The 14,589-nt window shown below is 42.1% G+C and overlaps 1 long non-coding RNA gene across 1 annotated transcript in view; it reads left to right on the top strand.

Annotated features, from left to right (window-relative positions):
• Positions 1–7,292, top strand: part of LOC110263450 — a 20,347-nt gene extending 13,055 nt beyond the window's left edge. The window contains exon 4 of the long non-coding RNA XR_002349120.1: positions 7,282–7,292. This is a non-coding gene — a long non-coding RNA (uncharacterized LOC110263450). The remainder of the gene's footprint in view (positions 1–7,281) is intronic.

The following is a 14,589-nucleotide window of genomic DNA, read 5'->3' as shown; positions in this document are numbered from 1 at the left end:
TATCTCAGCCCGTAGAAAACTAGAAAATCTGTAGTATTTACTTTTATAAACCTTAGAAATCAGGGAATTAGGTCTAGTCAATAGTCTCCTTCCTTGCTTAGCTAACATAGCAAGGTTGAAGGCTTTTAGATCCTTGAAGTTCAATCCCCTTGTTCTTTCGGCCTACAAGTAATTCTCCAACTTATCCACTGCATCCTCCTTTCGCTTCCCTTTTGTCCCCACCAGAATTGCTAAATTGCCCTCTGAATTTCTTCGAGCAGCGTTTCTGACATCTTGAAACATTTTAAGGTGTAAAGTGGTACACCATTTGTGACGGCTTTTATTAACACCTCCCTGCCATTTGATGAAAGTAAAGCCCTTTTTTCAGTGTTGAAACTTTTGCGTAACCTTATCCTTTATGTAATTAAATGTTGCCCTTTTAGACCTTTAGGTGACTGATGGAAGTCTTAAATATTTGTTTTGATTGCGAATATGAAGAATTTGGAGTATGTTAGCTAGGGAATCTCGTGTATGCACTGGTATATTTCTGCTAAAGAACACTGATGATTTATCCAAGTTGACTTTCTGACCACTAATCTCCTCATAACTCTGTAAAATCTGAATTGGTCCCCGACAATCCTCTTCCATAGCCTTACTAAATAGTATTGAGTCATCTGTAAAAAATAAGCGATTGATTTTGGGGCATTAGTGATTAAATCTCAATCCAAAAAATTTCTGTCTCTGTTCTCCTCTGTGGACCAGATGGAAAAGTCCTTCTACACAAAATAGAAAAAGGTAGGGAGAGAGGGGGTAGCCTTGTCGCATCCCTCTACATGGTTTAAAAAAACCATGGGTTGACCATATACAAACACAGAATAAAAAACTATCGTCACACACTCCTTAATCCAGTCCACCCATTTATTGCAAAAGCCCAACCTTCTCATCATAGACCATGAAAGACCATTCCACCCTATCATATGCTTTACTCATATCGATCTTCAAAGCGAAATCATGACTCCCATATTTCTTGTTCTTTAGAAAATGCATGAATTCATGTGCAATTAATACGTTGTCACTAATCAGTCTTCCATTAATAAAAGTACTTTGTGTATCATTGATCAATCTATTCATAACAAACTACAACCTGTAAGAACCACAATTAATCCACCGGTTAATTAAGTTATTATATTGCTCCAAATTAGATTCCGAAAAGTTAGAGTGAGAATTTGAGGTTCTAAACATCATTTTTGGACTCAGTAGGTCTTTCCGAGTCAGAAAATATGTTTTCTGCGAAAAATCGTGAAAAACTGCGAATCGGCAGTTGAACCGGTTCAACCGGTTTAAGTCTTCCCGGTACCGCATGAGAAAAAGTAAAAACCGGCAAAAACCTTAGAAAAAAGTTAGCGATGGAAAATCGGGCGTTAGTGTTAAAGGTTTGGCCCAAAGTTGGGCCGAACGGGCTAAAAACGCTAACGGATTGGACCGGGTCCAAGTCCAACATATATAAGGGTTCATTAATGAACCCTTCACCCATAAACACACACACACCAGCTGCAAAGAAGAGAGGAGAAGAGAGAAGAGCACTATTCACTTCTCCATTCAATCCGCGATATCTTAAGCTACGGTGCTCCGATTCGCGTGCCGTCAGTGGCTACTCAAAGCTCTCGCCAAGCCCATCCTTTCTATCTAAGCATTGTGGTAAGTTTCTCGAGTTTTCCTGCCCAGTTTTCGTGCCCTTGAGAATTTCGAGTTTTAGGGTTTGATTTTGAGTGAAATCTTGTGTCTTGGGTATTTTAGGTACACTCTAGCACTTGATTATTGGTGGTTTTGGCTTCTAAAACCGTTGGATAAGGTAAGAGCTCTTGAAACCTTTGTTAGATTATGTTTATGTTGAGCCCTAGTTTGATTAGTGATGTTTGGTGTGTATATAGCTTGTTTGTTGTGAGTTTAGAGCTTGTTGGTGATTGATTGGAAGCTTGGATTGTGTTGGAAAGCTCTTTGGTGATCAATTTTGGATTTCAGTGCATAAAGGGAATCGGTCAAGGTATGATTTCGGTTTTCTCTATGTAGTATATAATATTCATGGACACTTAGGCTAGTGACCCATAGGATAGGATTGAATTTATGTGATTGTTGATGATGTTGGTTGATGTTGTAAATTGAATTAAAATGGTTATGTTGAGAAATAATGATATTGAGATTTTGATGTATGATAAATTGGGGTGAATGACTATTGTTATTTATGGCTTAGAAGCATGAATGAGTTTGATGATAGAAAATTGATAATTTTGATATGATACTATTAATGTTGAAAATGATGAAGTATGATGTGAGATTGGTATTGATGGTTGGAGAATGGTGAAATATGATGAAAAGATGTGGTAAGTGATGAATTTTTTACCCAAGAGGGTAGTTTTACTGTAAATGGGAGGTTGATGTTGTTTTGGTTGGAGGTGGCTTGAGAATTGTGAAAATTTGGTAAATTGTAGTTTTTGGTAAAATGGGATTCTTGATGAACTTTGTACGATCATAACTTTGCCTCGATTTTCGAAATTGATTGAAATTTGTTTATAATTAAAGATCTTTGAAAACTCTTTAAATCAATGTAAAATTTGTGAAAATTAGAATTTTGTAGAGGAAGTTATGATCCTTCAAAGTTGGTGTTAAAAATCTGAAATTCTGCAAAGTTGCAAAATTTCATAATTTCTGATATGTGCGGGCGCACACCCTCGTGCGGACGCACACCCTGCAAATAATTTGATCTGTGCGGACGCACACACCTGTGCGCACGTACAGGTAGGGAAGTGCGTTCTGTTCGCAGCGCCGGCACGGCTTGTGCGCGCACATATCCAAGGAAAAACTTCAACCTGTGCGGACGCACAGGTCTGTGCGGATGCACACGTCGAGAAGGTCAGTCTGTTGGGAGCGCTGGCACAGGTTGTGCGAGTGAACAGTTTCTGAAAATTTTGTCACCTGTGCGTACGCACACATCTTAAAACTTCCTATGCGGCCGCACATGTCCTGTTTCTTAAAATTTTCTTGTTTTTCAACTATTCTACCTTCCCAACAAGGTTGTGATGCACGGAAACTTTTCCTTTAACAAATCTCCCTCGGCAAGTATACCGAATTGTCGTCAAGTAAAAACTCACAATAGAGTGAGGTCGAATCCCACAGGGATTGATTGGTCAAGCAACTTTAATTGGAAGAATGTTCTAGTTGAGCTAAGCAGAAATTGGATTGAGAATTGCAGGAAATTAAATGGCAGGAAAGTAAATTGCAGAAAATAAATGACGGAAGATAAATTGCAGAATCTTAAATGGGGAAGGGGAGTTTAGCATGAAAGTAAATAGCAGAAAGTAAAGAGAATGGGTAAGATCAGAAATGGGGAGTTCATTGGGCGTAGGAGATGTTGCATTCTCCGGATCAAATTCATTTTCATCTCTTCCTCAATCAATGCATTCATTGATCTCCTTGGCAATCTTAAGTGATTGAATTCCAATTCCTTGGTAATTCAATCTCTCAAATCAGATCAATAGCCAATTCCTTGGTCTAATTGCTCATGAGAAGAGATGAAGTGTGGTCACTGATTATACCACATGTATTTCCAAATCAAAATATTGGGAGAATTATATGTCACCATATCCGCCCAAACCATAATTTGGTCCAACATGAGAAAGCAATTCTAGCATGATCTCTTCATTCCTCTTCCAAGGTTCAGAAGAGATCCAAGTATGAATAGCTTCTTTTCCAAGATAACTACTCAATTGGATGAAGATTGAAATCTTTCTAGTAAAATTAAGAGAAAAGAGAGAAGAAGGATAATGAAAACTATTATTGATCCATCAAATTACAACAGAGCTCCCTAACCCAATGAAAGGGGTTTAGTTGTTCATAGCTCTGGGAATGAAAAGCATAGATGGAGAGTACATTCTGAGAATTAAACTAAAAGTTGCAGAGAAAGTAAAATACATAGAATAATTCTAATAATGCCCAAAAGCTCTCTTCTAGTTCAAAGCTCTCCCTATTTATACTATTCTTCTGATCTTCTAGTTGGCTCTTCAAGTCTTGGATATGGGCCTTTGGATCTTGAGTTGAAGCAGTTATCTTCTTCAGTGGGCTTAGCTTTACTTGCAGAGAGAAAGTGCGAAGTAGGCAGGGATTCTAGCTTAGGACGTTAGTGGCATTAACGTTAAGTGAAAGTGTGGGTTCGAGAACGTTAGTGACAATCACCTTTTTCACTAACGTTCCTAACCCAAGGATGCTCCACGTTAACTTCAACGTTAGTGGCATCAACGTGACCACTAACGTTGCCTTTTGGTCCTTCACACACGTTATTGGGACTTACTTTTTCCAATAACGTTGAGAATCCTCCTTTCTCCCTACGTTAGAGTTCACGTTAGTGTGGCTAACGTGACCTTTAACGTAGGCTTGCCACATCTTCGAGAACGTTAGTGACACTTACCTTTGTCACTAACATTCCAAAATGCCCCTACTTCCCACATTAGAGTTCACGTTAACTAGGTTAACGTGGCTTCTAACGTGGTATTGCTAGCCATCTCCAACGTTAGTGACAAAGGTGAGTGTCACTAATGTTGGCTCATCATCCCTTTTACTCATGTTAGCTTCCACGTTAATGTATTTAACGTGGCTCATAGTGGCTCATCCCAACGTTAGTGACAAAGATGAGTGTCACTAACGTTAGCGATTCTTTGCTCCCTCCACATTAGAGTCCACGTTAACTGAGTTAACGTGGCAACTAACGTGGCTCAAAGTGGCTTAGCTCAACATTAGTGACAAAGGTGAGTGTCACTAACATTGGTCATTTTCCTTAGGCTAAGTGTTCTGTGAGGGGGCGACTCTTTAAGATAAGCTTTCAGCCAACACTCCCGAACCAGTTGGTTCAAGGTGCTAGGTGTTGAAACACCCCTAAGAACTTACTCCCTCAAGTCTCTCTCCCCCATACATGCACACCACAGGCACATGGTTTGTTATTTTCTTTCCTTGAGGTCTTGGTGTCCAGCACCTCTTTGGGTTACTAAATGTTCTGTAGCAAGGTTGCTCTTGATAGTGGATTTTCAGTTGATAATCCCGGGTTAGTTAACCCAAGTTACCAAGTGATGAAGCACTCCTAAGAACTTATTCATCCAAGCAGATCCTTGGTACAAGAGCACCACAGACACATCCCTCAAGATTCAAGCCCTTGGTGCCTAGCCTTATTCTTGATTAACTTTTCTTTCTTTTTCAACTCTTATTGTTCTTTTCTTTTTTCTTATTAGGATCTTATTATTTAGCTAGTCTCATGGGGTGTGTTTCAAGTATATGATTCAGGACAGATAGTTGCCTTCTCACCTTGTTGGTGAACCAACTTAGCTAAGTGATTACTACACCACAAATCTAAGAACTTACTCTACAACTTGAACATCACTCTGGTCTTTCATAACATCTCTTTTTATTGGACTTAAAAGGACAAGCATACAATAAGCAAGATGAAAATGAAGGCAGGCAATTTGACTTGCAAGCATAGACCTAGGCAAAAGCAAACTTAAAGACAGAATTGAAAATTCCTAAGCTACTATGGAAGCATGTTCTATTTCATACATGATTTTCCTTATTTTAAAAAAAACTTGAAGAAAAAAGATGGAACAATGAGGGAACTCCACCACCTTTTACTCTTGGGGGTGCTCATGCTCTCCTTCCTGTTTGTCCTCCTTGTGTTTTTCTTGAGTGCTTGCACTCCCACTTCCCTTGCTTTTTCCAATCAACTTCTTCCAGAAGCCAGCATCTTCCATCTTCTTTTTCAATGTTTCCTTCTGCTGTTTCACCTTCATTTCCTCTTGTTCTGTGAGATCTTTTTGGACCTCATCATACCTAGGGATTGCAGAGTGTAGATTATGCATATGACTAGACATATAGTTCAACTTGGCTTGAGTGTTTATGTTGAACTCCTCCCTATGTAGTTGCCGTCCTTCATTTAGTACGCTGAACTCATTGAATGCCTTCATCTGAGCTAGCTGGCGTTGGTTGAGTTCTTGAAGGCGTTTATCTTGACGCTCTTGCCTTTCAGTCACTTGATTGATGGCTTGAGTGAGCTGGGAATAATGTTCCATTTGCTGTTTCTGCCACTCCCCTTGTTGATTCATCCAATTAGAAAGGAGTTCTTCTTGACGATCCATCCTTTGGGCTTGAACGTGCAGTTGTTATTCTTGTCCCTCCATATAACTCCTCGCTAGCTCCTCAATGGCTCCGTGAATGTGATTCAAGTTGATGTTGGTTGGATCATAGTACTCTTCTTGCTGATATTCTTCCTGTTGAGGTTCTTCTTGGTGAGGTTCTTCTTGTGGTGTTCTTCTCCCTATTTGAGGCCTTCTTTGTTGTTGGGCAGGTGTCACATACGTTATACGCTGGAGTGTAACCATCCTTCCAGGGTTTACCCAAGTTGGATTGCTGTCCTCGAAGACTACCTTGGTTTTCGTACCTAGCCTAAGGATGGTGCTGGGGAACCAAAGTCTAGCATCTGGATCATTCTTCTCGGCTGATTCTTGAATTTCCTCAGCTATAATTTCATTCACATTGATGCTTCCACCCTTTACTAAGCAGTGTACCATAGTAGCTCGAGTTACGTTGACCTCAGAATTATTTGCAGCTGGGAGGATAGATCTCCTCACAAGTTCAAACCATCCCTTGGCTCCCGGGATGAGGTCTCCTCTCCTGATGCACCGAGGTCTTCTATCTGAATACCTTTCCCAGTCAGATCCTATAACACACATATCATTCACAATTTCTTCAAGTTCATCATTGTCGGGGCCATTACTTATTCTCACGTGATAACTGGGCTCATCAAAATGTGGTGATTTCAGCTGAAGAACCCTTGTTATGGCATTGGGGCTGAAGTCCACCTCTGTTCCTCTCACGTAACTTTTGAAGGTAGGGCCTTGATTTTGTCTTCTCTGACCACATTTGCATAGAATTCTTTGATGAGGTTTGCATTTATCTTTGCTTCTGGGTTCGTGAGCCTTTGCCAACCCCTTTGTTCGATCTTCTCTCGAATCTGTGGGCATTCATCTTCGTTGAATTGGAATGTTAACTCAGGCAATATCTTCTTGAGCTTTATCCGTTCAAATTTATGTTCATGGAATGCAGTTTTGAACTTCCCTTCATCAAAAGGGCTGCTCTCAACCGGTTCCTTTCTCTTTTGCCTCTTGGAGCTTGATGATGCCATGAATGATTTTTGAAAAGTGACGGTGTTGAGGTGAGTGATGAGTGGTGGAATTCGGTTGGGTTTGGATAGGGTGTAGCTTGGAGAGTTGTACTTCAAGAGTGAGAAGTTTGAAGAAATGGTTGCTGGAATGTGAAGGGAAGTACGGACTAGGAATCACTTATATAGGAAAGTGATGAGTGAATGAAAGGTGTGGATTGATGGGGTGGTTGTGTGATGGACGGATGGGGTTTAGCATGGGATGAACACAAGGATCATCAACTTTATGATGCTGTTGGTTCAGTTTCCAAGCTTGTTCTTCTTCCAATGTTGCATGGCAACAATTCCCAATGCAATTCCCTTGGAGACACGTGTATAGTCCTCTCCTTTTGTGGTAGCCGAACCCTTCAATTGTCCCACCAATCCTCCTACAAAATAAAAGAAAAAATAAAATTGTGGGAAGTGGCGGCAAGATTTAAAAGACAAGAAAGAGTAACTACTTTTTAAAAATTTTTGTTGTTAACTACTAAGTGCTGTTAATGAGTGCACACCAACTGACTAACTCAACATCCATGTATGCAACATTGGCAACACCAAACTTAGTTTGGTGCCATGTGGTGTAAAAGATTTGTTCAAGGCCCCTAAGAGTGACATGATATGGGTTACATTTATGTTCTTTTAGTGTGCCTTGAACACCAAACTTGTTCCTCACTATATGTTGCACAAAAGGATTCATTCAAGTGCATGTCAAGTTGAGTTGAAATCCCTGAACCTTGCTTTATTAACTACTTTTAATAGCATGTAAAACATGGGTTGCCTCCCATGAAGCGCTTCTTTAGCGTCACTAGCTGACGTTCTGCCTTTGTCATGGTGGTTGGTAATGCTTCAGATCTTTCCCTCTTGCAGTAAACCTATATCCATTGGCTTCATCAATGATCTCCACATGTTCTAAGGAGAGAACTTTGTTGATGGTGAAAACCTTAGGTAACTGAGATGGGATGGTGGGGAGATGAGGTGGGATATCTAGGAAGTAAGCTGAGATCACTTTATTCCCTGGAGAGAAATCTTCTGTAGGGATCTTTTTATTCCTTCATCTCCTTGGTACTTTCTTCTTTGTTTCTTTTGCTGTTATCCTGCTCTTTGTGGTCTCTTTCCCCAGGGAGATTTTGTTGCTGGTCTCATATGATTCTGGTGGTTTTGGCTCCACTTGAGTTTTCTTTAGCTGTGACAGCTGCTGATTTTCTTGTTCATCACCCAAAGGAATTCCTGAGTGTACAGCTTGTGCCTCAATGCTTGTTTCTCCCACCATTGCTCTGTCATGCTCTACCCTTAGTTCCTTGCCTTCCTGACTTGCTTCTTGTGAGGGTTTGAAGATGTTGAAGGTGAGTTATTCGTCATGTATCCTCAGTATTAGCTCTCCTCGCTCCACATCTATGAGCGCTCTGGCTGTAGCTAAGAATGGTCTTCCCAATATGATTGGGTGAAGATGACTTTCTTCCATTTCCAGTATGACAAAGTCTGTGGGAAGGAAGTAGTTCCCAACCTTCACCAGCACGTTTTCAACCACTCCTATTGCTTGTTTTTGAGTTTTGTCTGCCAGCCTGATGACTACGTCTGTGGGTATCAGCTCATTGATTTGCAGCCTCTTCATAAGGGATAAAGGCATTAAGTTGATGCTTGCTCCCAGATCACAGAGTCCTTTATCGAACATTGTTTCTCCTATGGCACAGGGGATGTGAAAACTCCCTGGGTCCTTCCTTTTTGTAGGCAGCTCTGGTTGAATGAGGGCACTGCACTCCTTATTCATCACTATGGTTTGTCCTCCCTTGAGTGAGCTTTTCCTGGTTAGCAGCTCCTTCATATACTTGATGTATGAGGGCATTTGTTGGAGAGCCTTGATGAATGGTATGTTTACATGGAGGGATTCAAATATGTCAAGAAACCTTGAGTATATTCTCTTTTCTACACCACCATTTAGTAATTGGGGAAAGGGTGCTGTTCATACCCTGGGTCGAGTTACCCGACCCGGGATGATTGGCGATAAAGCGACCGACCTCTTAAGGTCAGACTACCCGACCTCTTCTAAAGAGCTCGGCCAAATCGACAGGAAAGCCCAATAAAGGGCCCAAATAGAGGAACACGACCCAAATCCAAAGGCAATCCCAGCCTATAGAGATAAAGGAGGTTCCCTTGAAAATAAGCTGACTTCATCCAAAACAGGATAAGATAAGATAAGATAACTAACTTATCTTATCAGAAAGGTCAGCCCCCACTACTATAAATACACTGGAGCACCCAGGTATAACTCATACTCTGATTCTACATAACACCTGTTTAATACACATGCTAACTTAAGCATCAGAGTCTCTTGCAGGTACCCCCCACCCTTCGGTGACAGAGGATCAGCAGCACGTCCAAGTCCAAACAAGTCGGACGTACCAGCTCCGGCCTCCATTCACCTGCCGGACACGTCGGCTCCGACCATCACTGAGGATCTCGTCCGAGATCGACCTACAGTTTCAGGTAACCCTCAGAACATTGGCGTCGTTGCCGGGGAACCTGGAAGTCATCCCAACACCATGGCGGACAACCATGACAACGATCACGATTCAGATCTAGAAAACAAAACGCCGCACAAAAACGCGGACACCCCACTAAAAGACACCCCGGAATCCAACGGAGACAAAAATCCAGCAAACCCGGGGGCGATAGAAGTACTTCAGGATCGCTTGAAGCAACTTGAAAAAGAAACCCAACAACAACGAGAAATCGGGAAGGATCTACAAAGAGAGATACGGCGACGTCGAGAATTGGAAGAAAAATTACAGCAATTGGAAGCCGATCTCAAATCGAAGGCCCCTCGGATCACTCCTGAGGAAAGCTCACGTAAAGAACAGGATCCATTCACCAGAGAGATCATGAAAACCAAAATCCCAAAGGACTTCAAACTCCCAGATATGACTTTATATGATGGCACCACAGATCCCAACCACCATCTCAGCAATTTCAGAAGCAGAATGTACCTTACCGACGCCTCAGGCGCCGTTCGCTGCAAAGCTTTCCCAACAACTCTCACAAAGACAGTAATCCGATGGTTCGACAACTTACCTCCAAAGTCCATCCCAAACTTCGACGACCTGGCCAAAAAGTTCCTGGCCAGATTCTCCATCCAGAAAGATAAAGCCAAGCACGCCCCCAGTCTACTGGGGATCAAGCAAGGAGATCGGGAGAGCCTCCGCAACTACATGGAAAGATTCAACAAAACATGCATGGACATACAAAGCTTACCAACAGAGGCTGCCATTATGGGACTCATCAATGGCCTACGAGAGGGGCCATTTAGCCAATCTATATCAAAGAAGTACCCTACCTCATTAGACGAAGTACAGGAGCGAGTAGAAAAATACATCAACATGGAAGAAAACGCTCGATTAGGAGAAACCTCAAAATCTGGGAACCCTACCGAGATAAAGACAAAAAGAAAGAAGACCGACAAGGGGAGAAAATTATAAAATACCATAATTATACTCCCCTCAGAGCATCCCTAGTCAAAATATACAAAGAGGTCTGCCATACAGAAAAGATCCCCCCAGCACGGCTCCTCAAAGGAAAAAGAGGAGGAGGAAATCGGAAGGAATATTGTGAATATCATCGGGTCAGAGGACACGCCACCAACGAATGCTTCGACTTGAAAAATATCATAGAAAAATTGGTGAAGGAAGGAAAATTAGATCGATTCCTGGCCACCCGAGATGATGATCAAAGAAAAAGACGAAGGGATGAAGATACCGAACGAGCAGAACGATCACCTCGGACACCAGAAAGACACGTCCACATGATACATGGCGGATTCGCAGCAGGAGGGATCTCCAAATCTTCCCGCAAAAGGTATCTCAAAGAAGTATGTCATGTTGAAGGAGAGGAGGAAGCACTCAACATCCCAGCGATAACATTCACTAAGGAGGACGCATCCGGCATCATCACAGGACACGACGATCCCATGGTCATTACCATCATATTGGCAAACGCCAACCTACACCGCACCTTAATAGACCAAGGGAGTTTTGCCGACATATTATTCAAGACAGCCTTTGATAAACTCGGCTTAGAAGAAAAAGAACTTAAGGCATATCCAAACAGTCTGTTCGGGTTAGGAGATACCCCGGTTCGACCACTAGGATATATATCACTACATACAACCTTCGGAAAAGGAGACCAATCCAGGACCCTCAAAATAGAATACATCGTAGTCAATGTAAGTTCATCTTACAATGCTCTCATAGGTCGGACAACACTCAACCAACTCGGCGCAATAGTCTAGACCCCACACCTATGTATGAAGTTCCCAACGCCAAAAGGGATAGCCACGATAAAAGCTGACCAAAAGATGGCACGTCGCTGTTATAACGAAAGCCTAAACCTCAGAGGCAAAGAAGAAGAGTTCCACGCAATCAAGTTGGGCGGAGTTCAACGACGAGAAGATCTTCGCCCCCAACCAGAAGGTGAGATAGAAAAAATTCAGATCGGGGACACCTCGGAAAAAACAACTAATATCGGCACAATCCTCAAAGGAGGATTAAAAAAATTGCTAATACAATTCTTATGAGATAATGTCGATCTCTTCGCATGAAAAGCCGTGGACATGCCAGGCATATACCCTAAGCTAATGTGCCACAAGTTGGCGGTCTATCCAGGATCTCGACCGGTGCAGCAGAGACGAAGAAAGCTTGGGCCAGAGCGATCCCAAGCTATGGAAGAGCAAGTACAAGCACTGCTGGAAGCCGGATTTATAAGAGAAGTCAAGTACCCACTATGGCTAGCCAACGTCGTCTTGGTGAAAAAGTCGAATGCGAAGTGGTGAATGTGCACCGATTACACCGATCTCAACAAAGCTTGTCCAAAAGACCCATACCCACTTCCAAGCATTGACGCTCTGGTAGATGCTTCCTCTGGATATAAATATCTCTCGTTTATAGACGCATACTCGGGATACAACCAAATCCCCATGTACCCACCAGATCAGGAAAAGACCTCGTTCTTAACACCAAAGGCAAACTACTGCTACATCGTGATGCCTTTCGGTCTCAAGAACGCAGGAGCTACTTATCAAAGGCTAATGAATAAAGTCTTCTCAGATCACATCGGAAAAATTATGGAAGTTTATGTGGACGACATGTTGATAAAAACGCAAATCGAAGATACATTATTATCCGACTTGTCTCAAGTGTTTGACACCATAAGGAAACACAACATGCGACTCAATCCCGCAAAATGTACCTTCACAGTAGAAGCAGGCGAATTCTTAGGTTTCATGCTCACACAAAGGGGAATTGAAGCAAATCCAGACAAATGTCAAGCCATACTCAACATGAAGACCCCAACCTATGTCAAAAAAGTACAACAACTCAACGGGAGATTGGCCGCCCTATCCCGATTCTTAGCAGAAGCTGCGATAAGATCTCTCCCCTTCTATGCCACTTTAAGAAAGGGAAAATAGTTTGAATGGACGACAGAATGTGAGCAAGCCTTCAAAGACTTCAAGGAATTCTTAGGACGGCCACATATCCTATCTCGACCACGAGAAGGAGAACCGCTCATATTATATCTCGCAGTAGGGAGCCGGGCAATAGCCTCAGCACTAGTCAGAGAAGACGAAAATGGGCAACAACCCGTCTACTTCATTAGCAAGGCACTACAGGGATCCGAACTGAACTACCAGAAAATAGAAAAATTTGCCTATACTCTTATCCTAACATCTCGACGACTCCGCCCGTACTTCCAAGCTCACACTATTAAGGTTCGAACTAACCAGCCCATAAAAGGAATATTGCAGAAAATAGATTTAGCAGGCAGAATTCTACAATGGGCAGTCGAGTTGTCAGAGTTTGACCTCAAATATGAAGCTCGGACGGCCATCAAATCACAGTATCTGGCCGATTTCATCGCAAAATTCATAGATGCCCTAGAAACCCCCACAGAATGGAATCTTTATGTGGACAGTTCTTCAAATAAAACTGGAAGCGGTACGGGCGTGATAATAGAAAGCAACCAAGGAACCCAGGTTGAGCTCTCCCTCAAGTTCGGGTTCCCGGCCTCAAACAACCAGGCGGAATATGAAGCGTTATTAGCTGGTTTGAAGCTGGCTAAAGAGGTCGGAGCTCAAAAACTCAACATTTACAGCGATTCACAAGTGGTCACATCACAAATAACAGGGAGCTACCAAGCCAAAGATCCCACTGATGAGCAGATATTTTATACGCTTTTTGGGGTTAATTTCATATAGTTTTTAGTATGTTTTAGTTAGTTTTTAGTTTATTTTCATTAGTTTCTAGGCAAAATTCATATTTCTGGACTTTACTATGAGTTTGTGTGTTCTTCTATAATTTCAGGTATTTTCTGACTGAAATTGAGGGAGCAGAGCAAAAATCTGATTCAGGCTGAAAAAGGACTGCTGATGCTGTTGGATTCTGACCTCTCTGCATTCGGAATGAAATTTCTGGACCTACAGGAGTCCAAATGGTGAGCTTCCAATTGCGTTGGAAAGTAGACATCCAGGGCTTTCCAGCAATATATAATAGTCTATACTTTGCTCAAGGATAGACGACGTAAACTGGCGTTCAACGCCAGTTTCATGTTGCTGTCTGGCGTCCAGCGCCAGAAACAAGTTGCAAGTTGGAGTTCAACGCCAGAAAAGGATCCAAAGCTGGCGTTGAACGCCCAAAACAGCCCTATGCATGTGATTAGCTTAAGTCTCAGTCCCAGCACACAACAAGTGGGCCCCAGAAGTGGATTTCTGCACCATCTATCATAGTTTACTCATTTTCTGTAAACCTAGGTTACTAGTTTAGTATTTAAACAACTTTTAGAGATTTATTTTGTATCTCATGACATTTTAGATCTGAATTTTGTACCTTTTGACGGCATGAGTCTCTAAACTCCATTGTTGGGGGTGAGGAGCTCTGCTGTGTCTTGATGAATTAATGCAAGTATTTCTGTTTTCCATTCAAACATGCGTGTTCCTATCTAAGATATCCATTCGCACTTCAATATGAATGTGATGAACGTGACAATCATCATCATTCCTCCACGAACGCGTGCCTGACAACCACTTACGTCCCACCGTAGAATGAATGAATATCTCTTAGATCTTTTAATCAGAATCTTCGTGGTATAAGCTAGATTGATGGCAGCATTCAAGAGAATTTGGAAAGTCTAAACCTTGTCTGTTGTATTCCGAGTAGGGTTCAGGGATTGAATGACTGTGACGAGCTTCAAACTCGCGAGTGCTGGGCGTAGTGACAGACGCAAAAGGATAGTAAATCCTATTCCGGTACGATTGAGAACCTGCAGACGATTAGCCGTGCGGTGACAGCGCATCTGGACCCTTTTCACTAGAAGGATGGATGGTAGCCATT

This window comes from Arachis ipaensis, chromosome B06 (assembly GCF_000816755.2).
Source record: "Arachis ipaensis cultivar K30076 chromosome B06, Araip1.1, whole genome shotgun sequence".
NCBI lineage: Eukaryota > Viridiplantae > Streptophyta > Magnoliopsida > Fabales > Fabaceae > Arachis > Arachis ipaensis.
Note: the sequence above shows the minus strand (reverse complement) of the source record. Positions and strands in the feature narration are given on the sequence as shown.